This window comes from Rattus rattus, chromosome 6 (genome assembly GCF_011064425.1).
Source record: "Rattus rattus isolate New Zealand chromosome 6, Rrattus_CSIRO_v1, whole genome shotgun sequence".
NCBI classification, from domain to species: domain Eukaryota; kingdom Metazoa; phylum Chordata; class Mammalia; order Rodentia; family Muridae; genus Rattus; species Rattus rattus.
This window is the reverse complement of record NC_046159.1, coordinates 76,459,161-76,478,500: the sequence shown is the minus strand read 5'-3', so window position 1 is coordinate 76,478,500 and position 19,340 is coordinate 76,459,161. Positions and strand designations below refer to the sequence as shown.

General features: G+C 42.5%; 1 protein-coding gene across 1 annotated transcript in view; it reads right to left on the bottom strand.

Moving 5' to 3' along the window:
* Gng12 (G protein subunit gamma 12) overlaps nt 1-18,526 on the bottom strand; it is a 98,341-nt gene extending 79,815 nt beyond the window's left edge. The window contains exon 1 of the mRNA XM_032906378.1: nt 18,469-18,526. The gene's annotated coding sequence lies outside the window, so the exon portion shown is untranslated. The remainder of the gene's footprint in view (nt 1-18,468) is intronic.
* Between the last annotated feature and the right edge of the window lie 814 nt (nt 18,527-19,340).

The following is a 19,340-nucleotide window of genomic DNA, read 5'->3' as shown; positions in this document are numbered from 1 at the left end:
ATTTTTGTTGATACAGTGTCTTCCTATGTAGCCAAGGCTGACCTCAAAGCTTACTGCAATCCTCCTATGTCTTCCTTTCAGGGGGCTAGATCATAGGCATGGGATTCCACACATGACCATTTCTCGCTCCTTTCTTATCACCTCACATCTAGTAACATAGGTTAAACTCTACTTCGTTTCATAAGTAAGTCCTGTGACTCCTGCTTCAGAATACCTCTGAATCTATTCAGCTACTCTCGCCCCTCCAAGGCAGCCAGCGTCTCTTGCATAGATGACTATCGTAACCTCTCCAGATTCAGGACCTCATTCTTGTTGTCTCCTCACTCTGGTCTCCATCTAGTAAGCAAAGGGTTGTTCACGTTGCTCAGAAGCCTCGGTGGCCTTAGCATACTCACTGAAGACCATCCCTCGGCCACGAGGTCCCCTTAGCCTAGCCCTCTATCCAGCCACACGGAGCTCTCTTCAAATATCCCTGGCAAGTTCCAGTCTTGAGGCCTTCAAGGATATTCACCTTTCTACTGGGACCATAAGCAGACTCCATAACCTACTCCTGCCTACCTGGCTTCTTCAGGTCCTCCAGGCTTCTTCAGAAGAGTCCTCCTCCCCAACACTGCTTTGCTATGTCAAAGTATCCCCTGATGATCTCTCTCCTTTCTACCTACTGACTTACATGCATCTCTCACAGTGGAATGAAAGTGCCATGAGCAAACAGACTGAATGTTCAGCGTTGTACCCCAGGGCCTGAAATGAAGCCTGACAAGAATAAGCATTCAATAAAAAATTTATTTAGTTTATATGCATGTGGGGAGGGAGGGCCAGAGCAAGCACACATGCTTATATATGGGCACATGCATGTGACCTGAGATGCTGAGAACAGGTGTCTTCTTCAATCAATTTCCAGCCTAAACCTCACATTTATTGATTTGGCTAGACTGGCCAGCCAGCACGCTCTGGGGTCTGCTTGCCTGAACCACCAGTGCTGCTTTGTTTGGCTTTTGCACAGGTGCTGGAATTTGCAAACTTAGGTCCCCATGCTTGCATGGCAAGCACGTTGCCTGCTGAAGCATCTTCCATTTCCCACAGGTATTATAAATTGGCCAGAAATATTTTCTGTTGAACTGGGCTTCAGTTAGTATTATGAAAATGTTTCTCATTTAAAAAATGACAAATAAACCAAGATAAATAAATAATGCCATCTTGACTTGCAGAGAAATTACATGAGTTCAATGGAAAATATGGCTATACTCAAAATGTTTGGTAGACAACTGGTCTTCTGTCTCCTCAGTCTTCCTTAAGGCTTTGCTACTTCAAACATTATACGCCTGTTTGCCCTCCTATCTGTGGTTAGTAGCAGTTTCTTCCAGTTATTTCTAAACACTGCTGTCTCTGATCTCAGGGCCAAGTGGGTTGCTCCACTACTTTTGTTGCTTGGTTCAGTGAAGTTTGGGCCAGCAGCCTCTGAAAACACTGTAGAACACTAAGAAAACTCCTGGGAGGGGGAGTTTTAGAAACAAGCACAAACCCTTCCCAAGTGGGTCCTTTCGGGTACAGGCAGCTTGGCTGATACGGGTGCCTTTCAGAGGGGCAGTGTTTCCTCTTCATGAATGAGTCCCATTGATGAGGACACACTAAGTAGGCAGTGTTAGCTCTAGGGACAGCCACTCTACCCTGGCATCTGTGCAGGGTGGAAGAGAAAGGAACCCCACAGAGACCACTATTTCCCATCAGTCTTTCACTTCCCTTTGTTTGCCTCCCTAACCAGCCTTGGTCAGCTCCAACAAGTTAGAGCAACTGCCAGTTGTCTTTTCTTTTTCCAGTTGGTTTTCTTTTTACATTTTATTCATTTTTGCTGGGAGGTGGGGCTGTGCCAAAGTGTGCCTGTGGCACTCGGGGGGCAGGCTTGTTCAGCAAGTACTGTACTGGGTGACCATCTCACCAACTGCCCCTCCCTATCCTTTATGTTTGTTGTAATGCAGGGTCTTCACAGCTCAGGTTTGCTTAGGACTTGACGTCCACCTGAGCCTGTGCTGAGTGCTGGGAACACAGGTCTGTACCACCCACCTGGTTCATCCCTTCCTCTTTCTTTTAAAATGACTTATTTTTACGTGCACTGGTTTTTGCCTGGACGTATGTCTGTGTGAAGGTGTTGGATCCTCTAGACTGTGAGCTATAGGCAGTTGTGAGCTGCCATGTACATGCTGGGAAGTAAACCTGAGTTCTCTGGAAGAGCAGCTAGGACGCTTAACTGCTGGACCAGGTTTCTAGCCCCTCACCTCTCTATTTCTTAAAGCGTAATCTTTCTGTAGCTTTTAAAAGTTGAGATGTTGGGATTCTTTCATAAAAATAAGGCATTCTTTTAAAAAATGTTTATTGCATTTATTTACTGTGGTGGGGAGGTACACTCATGCCATAATACACATGTGGAGGTCAGGAACACCATGAGGGAGTGGGTTCTGCCCTTCTACCACATAGGTCCTGGGAATCCAACTCACACCAGACATGGCAGCAAGAGCCTTTATCCACTTAGCCATTTTGCTGGCCCTCAAACAAGATATTGTACTGGGGGTTGGTCTTGTGCACTGTATATTCAGATGCTGATTCCTGTGTCTGCAGATCTAGCCTTGCCATGATTACTGAACCATCTCCTATATCAATGTTGTATAAAGAATGTTCCTTAATCATCCGACTGGTTCATAAGGAGCTGATCAGCATATGGCTGGGCAGAGGCGATAGGAAGGCTAGACTTGTGATCCCAGCCAGGGGTCCTAGGGAGGAGAGGAAAAGACAGAGACCCCACAGAAATATCAAGAGGTGACCATGAGGCAACGTGATAAAAGCAGGTTGCCAAGGGATTCACCATGAGGACACACGTGGAGCAGAGCAAACCAGGGGCAGACTCAGATTGAAGGTAAAGAACCATGTGGCTGAGAAATAGCCAGAGAGGGGTAGAACAACTCAGAGCCCGCCTAGCCTAGGCTTACAGATTGTCAGTAAACTTAATAGGTCTTTGTGTCAATTATTTGGGAGCTAATGGGGACAGAAAAGGACTTTGTGCTTAAATTACAGACTATTTCTTAATTTTGAATCACTTGAGAACTCACAGCACAGTTCAAAGATCTGATCACATGCAAACACTACATATAACAAAAATAAAACACACTGCTTTTTTCTGTCCAGTGACCTCCTTGACATGTACAATGTAACAAATTATGCATTAGTCTTGGTGGACTTTTATTTATGAAATTTCTTTAATGTTTAACTGGTCCTGTCTGTGATGCAATATCCTCTCTCACTGTTAATCCTCTCTGTGGCATGGTACCCTCCCTCACCAGTGGTTGTGTCTGTGATATGGATCCTCTAACCATATAGGAATTTAAGCTTTTGGGTAGTATGTCCAAACGAAAAGAGTAAATATGAATTACAAAAGAAGTATGTTGTTACTCGAGTTAGTATGTCCCCACAGAACTTCTTTCTTGCTTTTCTTTTTTTTTAAAGTCAGACATCTGGCCTATGGACACAATTTAACTCTGAATGGAATTCCAGGGTTGCTGCTACCTGGTCTGCAAATGGCTTCCTTTCTTCCTCCCTCTCTGCACACCTACCCCAGGCAGCCAACATAAACCAAGGGTTGGTGACTTTTTGAGCGACCCTCACATCCCTGTATTCTTCTGCAAAGCTTCACTGCAAACACTCTCAAACAACTGTCTGCCCAAATAATATTGTACGCTTTCTTCTCCTCCTCACAGGGCTTGGGTGAGTAATTCATCTGTTCATAGTCCTTTGGTCAGTTTTGATGTATTTCTGGCATTATTCAAGGTGAAAACATTTCAGATGCCTAACACTAACTCCCAAATATTTCCCTATGTGAATTCTTTCATTCCTCTAGTCTTTTGCTATGCAGAAAGAAAGGTAGTGAAGCCCTTCTAGATTCAGGGGCAAGTGGTAGGAAAACACTTGAGAGCTGGAGACAGGAGAGCTGTGACAGGCTGTCTTTTATGCATGCCGTGACCATTAGACTCAGGAGCTCACAGCAGCCGTGGTTACCTGTTCATGACCTGCACAAGGCTGGATCCATCAACGTTCATGAGGCCTTACTGTGCCCTGAGGAGCTAATGTGGTTAATGGTTGCCAGGGACGGGAAAGTCATTTTCTCGAGTGCTACACCACTAGTAACTTGCCCATGGTCTGGTAAATAACCCCCAACTGTGGTTACTTAAGCAACCCTAATTAAACTCTGTGAGTCATTAGAAGATACTAAGACATGAAAGGGATAAGCAGCAGAAAGAAGAGGGCACAGGAAGGGGTAAGAGGGTAAGGGCATGAGTGTGGTCAAAATACATACATGTATAATAATGTAAAAGAATAAATAAATGGAAAAAATTTAAGGCAAGGACTAAAGAACAGGTTCACAGGTACTGACCACTCTCACAGAGAGGATCAGTAGATGGTTAAATGACTCAGAATCTCCTGTAAATCCAGCCCAGAAGACATTCATAAATACTTTTTTGAACTTTTTAAAAGGCAGGGGTGGGGATGAAAAACCACATACACAGCAGAGACATTTTCCAGTGTTCCTCCTAGATTTAAAACCAACAGAACCCTCAACTCAGGGCTTGTAAGCTCCTGAATGCCTTAACATGGATAGCAGAATCTCATAGAAAAATCCTGTCCAGTGCACACCAATCACTGTTTTATCTTTTTCCTCCACTGATTTATGTGTAGTACCATTACTGGTCACTCAGCAGACAGTTCCCAAAAAGTTCCCAGAGTGTCCCTGATGACAATGCCTGTATTCCTGTAGGGATGCTGGGAGCTTTGGATGGGTGGCCAAGCTGAGGTCAACTCAATGAGACCTGAAGGGATACCTGGAGAGGACACAGGGAAGGACTCTATGTCCTCATCAAAAATAGGAGCGTATTACTGGTTCTTTGAAACTAGCTGAAAGGTTGTGACAGCCATTTGTTGACAATGAGAAGTTTAAAATTAAAAGGTAATACAACCAAAAGGGTGGATCAATGGGCTGGGACAAGCACGGACCTTTAACGACAGTAAAGAGAGCAGCTGCCTCCTCCATGATATAGCCCTTAGCTTTTTAGGGTCACGGCTGGTCTGTTTGCTTTTCTGATATGTTTAGCCTTCATATTCATGAAATGACAAGGCTTACAATTTTAGGAACATTTGCTTAGCAAACTTGCAACTGACTGGATAAATATGAGATACTCAGGATGTATTTATGCCACCTAATTCAGGAGCCTCTGGGCTTTCTCAGTCTAGAGCAGCTGCTCATCCACCAATGGAATCATTCATCCACCAAGGAGAGTTGTTTTCTTTCATTTCCTTCTACCAACCACTGAGTGCTGAACCACTTTACAATGGACACTGCGACAGGCACAAGGGATACAAACCACCTCAGGGACACAAAACAACTGTACCCATTTTAGAGACTAAGACACTGAGGTTCTTGGGGTCTAAATGTTTTCCTACATTAAAACTCTGTTTAACCACGTAGGGATTCAACTATCTGAATGTTTGTCTTACAATTTTCACTGTATAATATATGTCATATGCTTCTCACTGTGCTTCAAATGTTAACCATTGCTTTAGTTACCTAATTTACATAACAAGAAACTATACTGCTTTTTGATATTTTTAAATTTAGGTGAAAAGCCACTTACCAGGGCGGGGTTTATTTTACTGCCATTTCAAGAAGAACTTGGAGCATGAGGACTTAGGAAAAGGGCATTATACAACCAGGGCAGATGTAAAGACAGACCAACAGAGTCAAACACAAGCTCCCATCTACATGAAAATATGAATCTGCATTCATAAGAACGTCAGTATACAATTCAAGTTCAGAACTTAATAAAATAAAGGAAACTGGCTCTGCTCTCTACTGCTTTTCTTTAGAGATTATATTATCAGTGTTGACAATTTTTATGAACTATAGGCTCACAATTTAACATGTGGCCAATTTTTAAAGGGCACATCTTTGTGTCCATGAGAACATGAATGTTCTCCTTTTCACTTTTTTCCTTTTTTTTTTTTTTGTTCAGGGTGCCTTCTTGACAAAATACATCCATTTCCTTACTAAACATGGACACTGTTCCTAATGTCTGAAGGCCTCCCAAGAATGAATGCTCTGTGGAACCATACACTACTGTGCTACAGACAGGCACGTTAGGCTCCAGTCCACAGAGACTCGTTCCCTGCCTGGCTGGGCTGGCACACTGGGTATCTCTTCTCCTTCCTCTTGGTTAAGTCTCACTAATTCAAGAAGTTCTAAACTTGGATGCAACAGTAACAACTGAAACGGTCTATTTCCTGAGTATTCTACCACAGTGCAGGCACACTGGTCAGTACTTTCCAGTGAATCCCATTTCAACCTGGTCTTGCAGTGTAACCGCAAAGTATACAAAACAGAAGGCAGGCATTAAACATGTTTGCTGACTGCATCATAATTTAGCTTGGGTACCTCTCATGTCTACAGCTCGAAGCAACCATTATAATTATCAGACTTTTTATAGAGGTAAATTAGTTGATTTAAGGCAAGGCTGAGGAAGCCCAAGTAGCAGTTGGTGGCTTGTGCAGAAAAGTCCCCCCACCCCTTTTTTTGAAAAGTCCCCTTTTTAATTCTGAATTTTGGAAAATTCTCCCAAATTGATTTTACTCAAATAATTCCCAGCTAAACTTTTCATACTTTATCAGAAGAGGTTTGAACCTTGAAAATGGGTGGGGCAATAAAAAAATCAGTCCAGCTCCAGGGCCACCTGTGGGGCCATATACCACGTGTGCGCACATCGTTAACTAGAAAGCTTTAACCTCAGAGTTATGACCACCGGCTGACTCCCCCTTTGTGCCCCCTGACCTCAGTGTCTTTCATCTTTACATTCCAGTCTCCAGCTTCATCTTCATATAAAGAAGTCGAGCACATGGTGCTGGTGCTTCCACTGGGGTGAGCTGACTTGGGACTGAGGGCTCTTGTTTGCCATTAGCTTCCATCGCCCACGGTTTGTGGGTACAGGTAGGAGAAGGATATACACACTAGGTAGGACAAAAGCTGCTGTCCTTCCTGAACAACCAAGGCACAAAAGGAGCCTCTTTCTTTTGTGATACTAGGGATAAAAAACAAGGCTCGGAAAATACAGGGGAGAAAATCCATCCTGGTTTTCTCAATAGTCTACCCACATGTCTGCAACCAAATGTGTACAGGTCGCGTCTGCACCAGCAAGCAGGCTGGATCCCAGCTGGGTGCCCTTCAATTTGACTTAACTCTGATACTGTCTATCTGGGTAACAGTTTATACTATACTTAAGGCACATTCCCTAAGATGTCAGGCTCCAGGCAAAAACACCCTGGTACTTTTTACCCATACTTCTGACTGAATGGCCAGAAACAGGTTTTTCAGAACCCCCATCTTCTGTGTTCGTTAATTTGTTAGAGCAGTTCACAGAACTCAGAGAACATTCCTGGTCTATTTATGAGGATATTAAAGAGGACACAGATGGAGACCAGATGAAGGGATGGAGAGCTACAACAGAGCATGTAGAAAGAGATAAGGAACTATCACGCTCTTTCCAGGAACTGACAGGAAGTTCTCCAAACACTTCTCGGTTTTTATGGAGGCTTCATTACACGAGCATGGCTGGTTGATTAAAATCACCAGTTGCTGTAACCTTTTCCTCCCAAACATGTGGCATGTTAGGGCTTCTACCACAGCCAACTATTCTTCCCATAGTGCTGTGTTTTATTGTTTTATTTAGTTAACCCCCAAGCTGAAGCTACCTAAGAGCTGCCTACCGTAAATTATCTCATTAGCATACTACACACACAACTCAAGGCTGGCCACTTGTTTTGGGGATATACACACTAGGAAGGAATTGGGACTCATCCCTGAGAAGGAAGACTTCTCTCACTCTCAGCATTTCTTAATTGCCTATAGTTTTTTGTCTGTGAGTGGGGCCCCAGGAGAATCCTTATAAACATTTATGAAACATTTTTAAACTTTCCAATTTCAGTCTCTTCTATGCCAACAGTTAGTATCTATGTCAACAGATTAAGCTAAATAAAAACCCACAATTTTAAGTGTCAGAAGGTTTGAGAGACCAAAACATTAAAGAATCTACTTAATATATTATTATTATTCAGTCTCAAAACGAAAAGCTTCACTCACTGAATGCTTCAGTAAAGGCTGACTCTTCTAATGCTGTTCAACTATGGACATCACTGTGGCTGGGACGGTGGTACTGACAGGCAAGAAAACATTGATAGGATCCTTCCTAGTGCTTTGCTGCCCATAGTCAAGCCTGTGGCACATTGGACAGACCACTAGAGAAACCAATAAAAAAAATGTGGCTAGTTAAGCATGCAACAAAATCAGAGTGTTTCCCCGAGATGCCAGGCTTGAGGTCAGGAGAGCTTTATTCTTTACTGTGTCACATGGCAGATGAAAAAGAAATGTTTTGAAATGAGGCTTAGTTAAATAACTTCCATTGCATCAAAGGACACCCTTAAGTAACATTTTTTTCCTCACTCTGAACATAAAGTTGTAAGGCATGTGACTACTGCCTTGACTAATAATTAAGCAACAGAAGTTTATTTCATGTCTTTTGTAGCATATTCCAAATGTCAACAAAGTGAAAACACCAAGAAATATCTTAATATTATTATAGAAACACATCTCACCTTGTTGCTCCCTGAAAGGATCTGAGACAAGTCAGGGTTTATGGACTACACTTGGCAAAACACCTGCTTTTTAAAGGACTTAGCAAGAATGGCTGAATTCCCACATAAATGACATAATTCTGTTTAATGAGAAGTGTCCAGACCGCTGCAATGAATACAGTGCTTTTTAGTTCAGCCATCCAGAGGACAAGATGGAGCTTTTAAGGTGGCTCTGTCGCACAATAGCACAAGCTTGTCAACCCAAGTTTGATCTCTAGAACCCACATAAAGGTAGGAGGTGAGAAGTGAATCCACAGAGAACTTCTAGCATCCATACTTGGGCTGTGACACATGCCCACGCACACAAGGAACTAGCACTTTGCACCAGGCAAAGTGTAGTCAACACAAACCACCCAATGCAGTTCAACAAGAATTCAAAGGTGAAAAATGGCCAGTCTGGGAGCTCTGAATGTTCACACTGCTCATGCAGGACCAGCAGTGCAGTAAATACCCACTAATGAACAGATGAACAACTCAGAGAAATGAACTACCTTTTATGGTAACAAAGACAAGAAGAAATTCTAGGGCAGAACCCAGGCTTTCAAAGCCATGTTGTTTTCCATAAATCACTGTCTTCAAAATGGCCAAAAAACCATGGCTAGGACATGGTGGGGTGGATGCTAATTTGGGGAATGGCAGAAAACACAGCCAGGAGTGGGGAATGTTAATACAGGACTCTGTGAAGTGACAGGGTCATATATGTGCTGTGGGAAGATTAAAACAAGTCAGCTCTGAGACTACAGAGAAGGGAGAAGGGGAAGAGATCAATGCATATCCCAGCCGAGTGCCTAAGTTGCTCATGAGGCAGGGTGATGGACAAAACCTTGACGCTAGTGCTAAACTATGTGAGTTTATGTAGTTTATGAACTGCATATCCATTTGTTCCTTAGTTCCCTGCAATACAGAGTTTGGAGTGATGCTGATGCTATTAACTCACAGATTTTTGTGAGCATTTAATGAAATAACCCATGTGGGGAAAGGAGTGCAGTTCTTGGCTTAATAAATATTGTTTTTAAAAAAGGAAAGAGAGGAAAAAGGAGGGGAAAAACAGGAAAACGGGTGTGGGAAAGAAAGAAGCATAGAGAGGGAGGAGGAATATTTGCATTACTGGAGTGAATCCAGACAGTGTCAGAGCAGTTCTGCCCACTCTGCCATGCTTTCCTCACAGAATAAGAGGCTTCGTGCCATTCCAAGAGTCCAAGTCTAGGTGATCAGAAAAGTGAGTCAATATGAAAGTGCCCATGGGACATCCAGTGCAACGTACCAAGGAACTAGTGCTACAGTTGCAAAGGGGGAAGGCTTTGAAAAGCATGCACAAGTTCACAGTGGAAAAGATGGCTAAGTCACAGAAGGACACAGAAAACAAGGTAGACCCATGTGTGGGACACAGGACACTGATAATGAAGCCCGATGGAGAAATGAGAGGCAAGCTGCTCAAGACATCCCTGTAAAACCACTTAGTTTCCACACTCTCGCTAGTCAGGCATGCTTAGTCCCACCCTGTTTTCTAGCCAGCCACACCACTCTCTACCAAACGTGAAAGCGCTGACTCTACAATGCTTTTGGCACTGGACTTGGGCGCATTATGCTCTTGCACCTCTTCTCTGGAACCAATGTTTCTTCAAAAGTGGCGTATTAAGATCATATTCTAAGCACGGCAAAATGGGCTGAGGAGATGGCCAGTCAGTGGGTGCAGTGCTTGCCACACAGACATAAGGACCTGAACTCACATACACGAAACCTAATCAAAGTGAAATGAGCAGTGCTACACTGTACCTTTGAAGGTCTAGGTCCCTCACGGCCTATAGGACAGCTCTGCCCCAGGCGGCCTCCACACCCAGTCACATCCTCCTTCTGCTCCAGTCTAGGTAGTGTTAACCCCTCTCCCACTGCTCCCTTGTGTGTGTCCTTAGGTGTGGCCCTGTTTTAAAGCTCTCTACATATCAGACGCTCAACCAGCCAGTTCTGAATGGGTGAGTGAGTCCTGGAGGCAGATGGAAGGAAGAGCCTCCAGAGGCCTACTAGGCAGGAAGCAGCCTTGTCCTGGCCAGAGAAACTGAAGGATTAAGAGGCAGTATGAGATGAGCTTCAGAAGGACAAAGTGGATAGCATGAACAAGCCTTAGAGATATGGGAAGGATTATGGAGTGAACTGGCTCTTGGCAGGACAAGACACAAGGAGTCATAGGCATCACTGTGGTCTACTGCCTTCCTGAGCACAGCCCAACTCGATTACAACTTATTCTTTTAGTATGAAATTCATCTTTAGGAGAGGCATTTCCATGTAAGTCATTGAACTCAAATTTCTTTAAATTTTCTCCTCATGTAATAATGAAAATAGGTTAAAATACTGATCTAGGGAAGGTGATGTCAGGGAAGGTGGGAGAGCATCTGGAAGGAACTGGATGGAGCACTGCTAAAGCACTGCTAAAGCAGCAGCCTCTGTGTGCAAGTCCTGCGTGGTGCTGCACTCACGCACGTCAGCCTGAGGGAAGTGCTTTATAGCTATCATTTACTTTATCCTTACAACAACTTTATGAAGTCATAAGCAAGTTTCCAGAGAGAAAAACAAAAGGCACATGTATGGCCAGAATTCTACAAGGCCAACTGACTGAACTTCTTGACTTTGGAGAGTTACGTGTTACAGACCAGACTGAAACCATCTTGTCCTATTTTCAATCTCCCAGAAACCCATTCATAGTCCACCCATGTGTCGAAACCTCGTGATTATGAAAAGTTTTCTTAGCAGACCACTAGCCTCTACCTAATGATATCATCAGATAGTCCCTAAAACCTACAAGGTCCCTCACTTTGCTGTAAACACCCCTCACACACTTAGTTTATGTTCCTGGCGCTATGTAACAAAGCCCTGACAAAAGCAGCTTAAGGGAGAAGGGGATTATCTCGGCCCATAGTTCAAGGCTGTAGTGCACCATGACAGGAGTGCAGGTGCAGGAGCATTGGAAGCAACTGGTCACATTGAATCCACAACCACAAAACAGTGAGCCCACCACCCGCCCCACCTGACATCCCTAGAAGCATGTAGCACAGCCCAACATGATGTGAAAAAATGACCTTGGACTACAAACCTAGGAAATTCCCATATGCAACACATGCACCAGCCTCAAAACATACACTCTTTGGCTAAGATAGAGCAACACCCAATCTATGATTTTTTTAGGAAAAAAAATGGGAAATAGAAACATGAGGAAGAAGAAATATCCAGAGGATGAGGGCCCTGACATTTAGTATTACAAATGCTGGTTTTGCATTTGGTAAGAATAGTATCTTAACTTTCCGAGTGTCTGGAAATATGGAAAACTATAACTAAAGACAACTTGGATTCTCTAAGATTCTCTCAATGGGAACCGTGTGGTATTCCTAAATTGGTATTTTTTGCATATCAACCTAGAAGTCTTAAGCAACAGAGTAAAATATGATGTACAACTCTCTGTTTTAATTGGAGTTTAAACACATTAATTATAAGCAAAAATGGTAAAACTGCTAACTTACAAGAAATGAATAATGAGAGTTTTGGAAACTATCAGAATTGAAGAAAGATGCAGAGGAATAGGCAATTAGCAAGAGAACGTAAAGATGCAGAGGAATAGGCAATTAGCAAGAGAATGTAGAGACTTTCAAAATCAAACATAAACTCTAAAGACCCTAACTTTAGTAGGATGCCCATCTGTCCTGCTCTGCCTTTGCTTCCTCCAGCAGAACAACATCAGCTCCTCTCCCCTCCACCTCCTTCCTCCATCCTTCCTCTCTAGTACCCGAAGTAGAACAAAATTCATCATCAAAGGAAGACATCACGGCCTCTTTTAAGGCAAAACCTGGAGAGGAGAGCTTGACACTGGGCTAACATTTTGGTTATGGAGTTTTCTGAGTCAGACCAGGACACTCTGGGGTTTGCTAAAGAATTCAGGTCACCCTATAACTTACAATGCAGGCTTTTCTGAACTTTTTACGTCAATTAAGAAAATAAAAAGATTAGGGGACTGGCTTCTGTAGAAACATGCCTGCACAGCTTCTGTACTTTGCCCATATGAAATATACAAATATCTGATGTTCAGTGTTGAGATCTCTGGTTTTGTTAATGGGAAGAATATGCAGTAGCCAATCAACATTAATTCAATGATTATAATAGAGAATAGATTTGTTACAAATAATGTTATAAAATTAGAATACAAAGTTGTCAAGATAAAAACAGTATTAGTCACAAAAAGGCTTATGCTTGTGTCAGAACATATTCTTGTGATATAATTATGTAATATAAAATAGGCTTCTGACAGATAAACCATGATAACATGTTTGGTTTTCAGCAGTAAAGGCACTTAGAAAAACCCAACAATTCTAAAAACTCTGTCAACTGGAAATAAGCATCCTCTGATTGACATAGGATGGGTATAAAAACCCCACAACCAGCTGGGTGGAGTGAATGCCCTAATTCCAGCAGTTGGAGAACTTTAGTAGAAGGGCCACACACTTCAAGGCAACCCTAGGCTATGAGAGCGCCAAGACAAACTAGGCAAGGACTGTGAAACTCTATCTAAAAAGACAAAAACAAACTACCTCCCCACTAAAATTCTCCAAAAATAAAAACAAGAATACCTAAAAACTGCAGTTAACAGGATGTTTAATGGTAGTGAACACAATGTTTTAAACACAAAGTGTTCCTAAAATCATAAAAGGTCAGCGCATCCTCTCCCCATGGCTTTTCTTATGAAAGATCTCAGTTTTGGTTTGGGGGGGGAGGGGGATTAGAATGAGTGAGTGTGTGTGTGTGTGTGTGTGTGTGTGTGTGTGTGTGTGTGTGTGTGTAGTCCAGAGGGGGGTGTTAGATTGCCTGGAGCTAGAATTACAGGCAGTTGGTGCTGGGAACCAAGCTCAGGTTCTGTAAGAGAGCTCTTAACTCACTTGGGGGCTGTCTCTCTAGCGGATCCCCTCTTTTCTTTCCTCTTTATTTTTCTTTCTTGTTTCTTCTCTTTCCTTTACATGTACTGTTTTTCCTTAATAGTCCCCTATTTTCACATCCTACATAGGTATGTGTATATATATTTATATATAAGCTTAAATCTAGATTGTGCATATGAGAACACGTGTAAAATCTGTCTTTCTGAATCTGGTTTCTTTCAGTTCTTCAGAGCAAAATCAAATTCTACCCTTTATATAAACCACATTTTCAAAATCCATTCATCTGATGGTAAAGTGCCACTGCTTTCAGCACTGTGTTTAAAGGGTTAACACAACCAGAAAGACAAACAAAAAATAAAACAGGAACCTATGAGACGTAGAGACGCTTACCACCAAGGGTGACAGGCTAAGTTCTATCCCCAGAAACAAGATGGTGGAGAGAACGAACTGACACCCCAGAACTGTCTTCTGACCTTCAAGTGTAAGACTGTGTGTATGTGTACACATGTGCACATGCATGCATACACACACAAATGTAAAACATAAATGAGGAAAAAATAAAGCTTTGTTCACAGGTGTCATGATCATCTATATATCTGAAAAAAAAATAACAAAACTTGTCTCCAGTCTAGTATGTGATCTAAGGAAGGTTGCTGGATACAAACCAACTTTATATATGTTGCATGCAACATATACATATACACACATATATACATATTTGCAATGATCATGTTGGATTTCAAATTAAAACTTATATTAGCACCTCACAAAATGAAATGTTGAGCTATAAACATTATGTAAGAAAAACTACAAAATGCTGATGAAATGAACCAAACAACTGAATAAACGAACAGTCCATGTATATAGACAGAAAACAGCAGTGATCTTATGGCTGCAATTCTTCACAACTTGATCCTTATCATTCCCAAATCTATGGAATCACTTTATAAATTAATAAACTTATTCTGAGGTGTTCACAGAGAAGCAAAAGACCTGGAATAGTCGAATCACTATTAAAGAACCACTGTGGAGGACCGAGTCTGACTGCAAGACTCAGAACGCTATAGTAATCAAGTTAGCATGGTCCTGCCAAAAGTGTAGTTAGAAATGAAAGAGTCAGGAACAGATTCTCCCAAGTACCGAATGCTAATCTTTGACAAGAAAGTAAACAAAGGCGATGGCATGGAGAATCTTCCCAACAAAATCATTAAAAACCAAGCCAGAGAACCTTCACAAGAATTCAAGACTGATGACAAATGGTAAAACTAAAAACTAAAAACCGGAAGCTACCTTAGGAGAATGTGGGAATACTTGGGTATCATAATGGTTAATATCAATTGAGAACTTGACAGAATCTGAGATTGCCAGGGAGAAGGAGCTCTGGGCATATCTATGGGGAATTATCTTGGCTGTCCTGATTGAGTTCACTGAAGTAGGAAGACCTGCTCCCTGCAGATGGCACTATCTCCTGGGGTGAGATCTGGACTGTTTGTGTTCTCCACATACACTCACTGCTCTCTCTTCCAAATTCTGGAACTGATGTGATCAGCAGCTTCGAGTTCCTGCCATCTCGACCTCTTCACCACAGCAACAGGAAAATAAGTGACCACCGGTGGTTGGGGGGTGGGATGGGTGCATCATGGCTTCTCAGAAATAACTGAAAGGTGATCCAGTCAAAGAGCACCGACGAGCTTCCTTCCCCTCATTAAAATGAAAAGGCAAAACAAAAATCTTCTGCCCTGCTAAAGACCATGCCATGGGAACGGAAAGAGAAACCACAGGCAGAATGAAAATATTTGCAAAAAAAAAACTTCTGATAAAGACCTATTAATCAAAAAGAGGGGGAAAATCCTTAAAAATCAGCAGTAAGCTATAATCCTTAAAAAAAGTAAGCAGTAAGTAACTTGGTGGGTCCAATGCCCTGGATTTGGTCCTCAAGCACTTGAATACATTCAACAATAAGAAAACAACCAGTCTGATATACTGCATACCTACTAGAATGGTCAATATCTACAATACCACTAACAAATGCCGAGGACGATGCAGGGCCACGGGAGCTAATGACGGATGTGCAAAGTGTCCCACACACTTTGGAAACACTTTGTAACTTCTCACAAAAGTAAACAAAGCCCTACCACTCAATTCAGTAAGTGTGTCCTCTGGCGTTTACCCAAATGAACGGAGAACTTCTGTTTAGACAAAAATGTGCACATGGATGTCTGTAAAGTTTGTCTATAATTGCCAAACCTTCAGGAGGTGATAAATACTCAGTGCATATTACTAAAGAAAATAAACCATTTTGGAAGGTTATACATTATAGCAATCTCAACTAGTGGACATTCTGGAAAAGCTTAACTACTAAGACAGTGAAAACACGAGTGGTTGTTGTGGTAGGAGCTGAGGGAGGATGAAACAGAGAACGGAGTGCTTCCAAAGCTATGTAACTGTCGTGTAGAATACTAGAGTAGTGAATAGAGGTTACAGATTTTTCAAAACCTATAGAAATGGAACACAAAGACTGAATGCTACTGTCTTTGTCACTGTGACACACATTACAACTTTTGGTGGTGCCATTTAAAAAATTAAAAAAGCTCTCCAAACCCATAAACCATGATATCAAGTGCAATCTGGTGTAACAAAGTAATATTCCTGGGGTATCCAGGAGCATCCATAGCTATACCATTTCACACTGAGCAACGGTCCAAAGTTCCCACAGATGCTGTACCTTCTGCTGGTACCTTCTGCTTAGAGCAAACATTGCAAATGTACTGATGTAGCTACTTCCCTGATCCCAGCTTGCTGCTGCAGAGGAAGCCATCTTGTCAAAACTGAATGGCACATTCCTGAAGCAAGTGGAGTCTACTGATTGATGCTGTGCCCTACCAGCTAAAGTTCCTGTCTTAGAATAAAAGTCTGAGAACTACTGTGGCCATATCGACATTGACACCAGAGTTTTACTTACTGAAGAAAACAAGGCACCAGACATTGAAATTGAGATTTAGCAAGGCTAAAGATCAGAAAGCCAAAGAAAGAAAAGGGGAAGAGGGAACCTTAATTGAGAAGTTGCCCCCACCAGACCAGCCTATCAGCAAGCCCTATGGGGACATTTTCTTGATTAATAATTAATATGGGAGGTTATAGCCCACTGTAGTTTTAGATGATATAAGAGAGCAGGCTGAACAAGTCATATGAGGAGCACATCAGTAAGTAGCATTCCTCCATGGCCTCTGTATTTGTTCCTGTCTCTGGGTTCCTGCCTTGAGTTCCTGCCCCGACTTCCCTAGTTGACAGGCTATAAAAGCTATAATCTGAAACAAACCCTTACTTCCTCAAGCTGCTTTTGTTTTGTCAGAGCACTAGAAACCCTAAGAAAGTCCTCAGAAGAAGAGCATCTGCTTTGGTTTCTTAGATAAAACAGCTCACTGGGGTGACAGGTTAGAGAATACCTACCTACTTCAGTGTTAGTCTGAACTTACTGCCTTCCCAGCTCATGTTTCACAAGAGCTGAGAGCTTTGAGTCTCTGGTCCCACAATGACAATCATCTGGAAACAATCGAGTACATCCCACTCACTGTCTTAAGAGGAAAGAAAACCTATCTAGTACCCAACCAAAATGCTCCAGACACAACAGAATATTTCTGAAAAGAAAATAAAAGAGCTATAAAGGAAGCTCCTCCCATGACTTTTTTTTTAATTTATTTTTTATTTCTTATTTGTTAGTCTAGGGCCTCCAGTCTCTTGAGGATTAGGTGCATCTTCTCTGACTGAACCCAGACCGGGCAGTCCTCTGCTGTATGTGTGTTGGGGGCCTCATCTTAGCTGGTGTGTGCTGCCTGGTTGGTGATTCAGTGTCTGAGAGATCTCGGGTGTCCAGGTTAATTGAGAATGCTGGTCCTCCTGCAGGGTCACCCTCCTCCTCAGCTTCCTCCAGCTTTCCCCTAATTCAACTACAGGCGTCAGCAGCTTCTGTCCACTGGTTGGGTGCACATATCTGCATCTGACTCTTTCAACTGCTTGTTGGGTCTCTCATGACTTTTTAAGTTCAAGTTTCTCCCAACATCTCTGGGAGGGACAGGATAGGTGTTAATCTCAGCTGACAAATGAGGAAACAGACACAGACATGTCATTATGATAAGTAGAAAGCAGGACTAGTAAAAAAGCACCCAACATGGGGGCCTCAGAGAGCCTTAGTCCAGCCTCACTGGGAGTTACCCTTTAAAAGGGAGAGGGTTCAGCCTCTCACTAGACCACAGTGAGGAGCATGAGGCTAGAACTCATTACGTCTTGATAACAGACATATAATTACATACATTTAAAATTTAAATTGTGGGAAGGCAAGCAACACAGCCAAAGTCTTAGTAACACTGGGTACATTTTCAGTGCTCAAGAGCCATGTATGACTGGTGGCTCCCACAGTAGGCAGAACAGACAGCTCACTGTTGCAGGGTGCCCTTCCATATAGATGCTGCAGTCTGCACCATGTAAGTCGAGGCTGTAGTTGCTGGCACCTGCAGCTGGACTGGGAGTCCTGGAGCTGCTTCTAAGCAGGTCTATGAACTTGGACAAAATTGAGCCTCTGTTCACTCTTCTTCGTAAAAAGGTCTTTCTGAAGTATCATCCTAGAATTCTGCTCACAACTTCAAATAGGAGACTGTTAAATCTACCTATCCTTCTGCCCATGTTGACCCTTTATCAAGTCAGACCAAGGGAAAAACATCGTTAAGTATTTAGTATTTCCTGGAGGATCAGTCACTAAATCCAAGTCGAACAGCATGCTCTAAGTATGTCAAGGTTAACACATGAATCAGTCATAAAAAGATTCTCTACTCACCAGAAAAGCCAGCAGCAAATAGAGAAGATGCTCACCCCAATGTCCTTCCCATATGAACCTACAGAAGGAAAAGTTTGTAATTTAGGAATGGAATTCTTGTTTTTCCAGCATGAGTCATTTCTTTCTGCTAGAGAACAGAAATGACATGGTTATAAGATATAAGTATGAATTAATGCCTAAGCATAGAAGGCCCTTTTCAACAGACACTGCAAGTCATTTCTTTCTAGCATAGAGCTCTGACTGCTTTCCTCCTATCTCCACCATGAAAAACATCTTATGTAGAGGTTTTACCTACCACCTCTAGGAAGATTAACATGAGTATGGTGGTTTGTCTGAGAATGGTCCCCAGAGGCTCTTATGTTTGAATGCTTGCTCCCCAGTTAATGAAACTGTTGGGGAAGGATTAGGAGCATGGTCTTCATTAGAGAAGATGTATCATTGAGGGTGGCCTTTGAGGTTTAGAAGTCCCACATCTCAGGTGTTAACTTCAACTGATAAAAGGAAACCAAGGCATAGACAGGTCATTAGGATTACAAAACCCATGTAATTTCAGGAGCCAGGAGAGATAATTGAGGGAAGGGAGGATGCTAAAGTTGCCTGCTCCCTTCTGCCTGCTGTCTGTGGATCAGGATGCAAAACCCTTGGCTACTGCTCCTGCAACATGCTGTCTCCTTCCCACCCTGATGGTCATGGATCTACCCTCTGAAACTGAAAGAAAGCTCTCAATTAAGTACTTTCTTCTGTAAGTTACCTTGGTCATAATGTCTCCTCACAGCAATAAAACAGTAAGTAAGACAAAGAATGTGTCTTAAGAGGTAAAGAGTGGCTTATACCACTGATCCCAAGACTTGGGAAGCTGACTTGGGAGGACT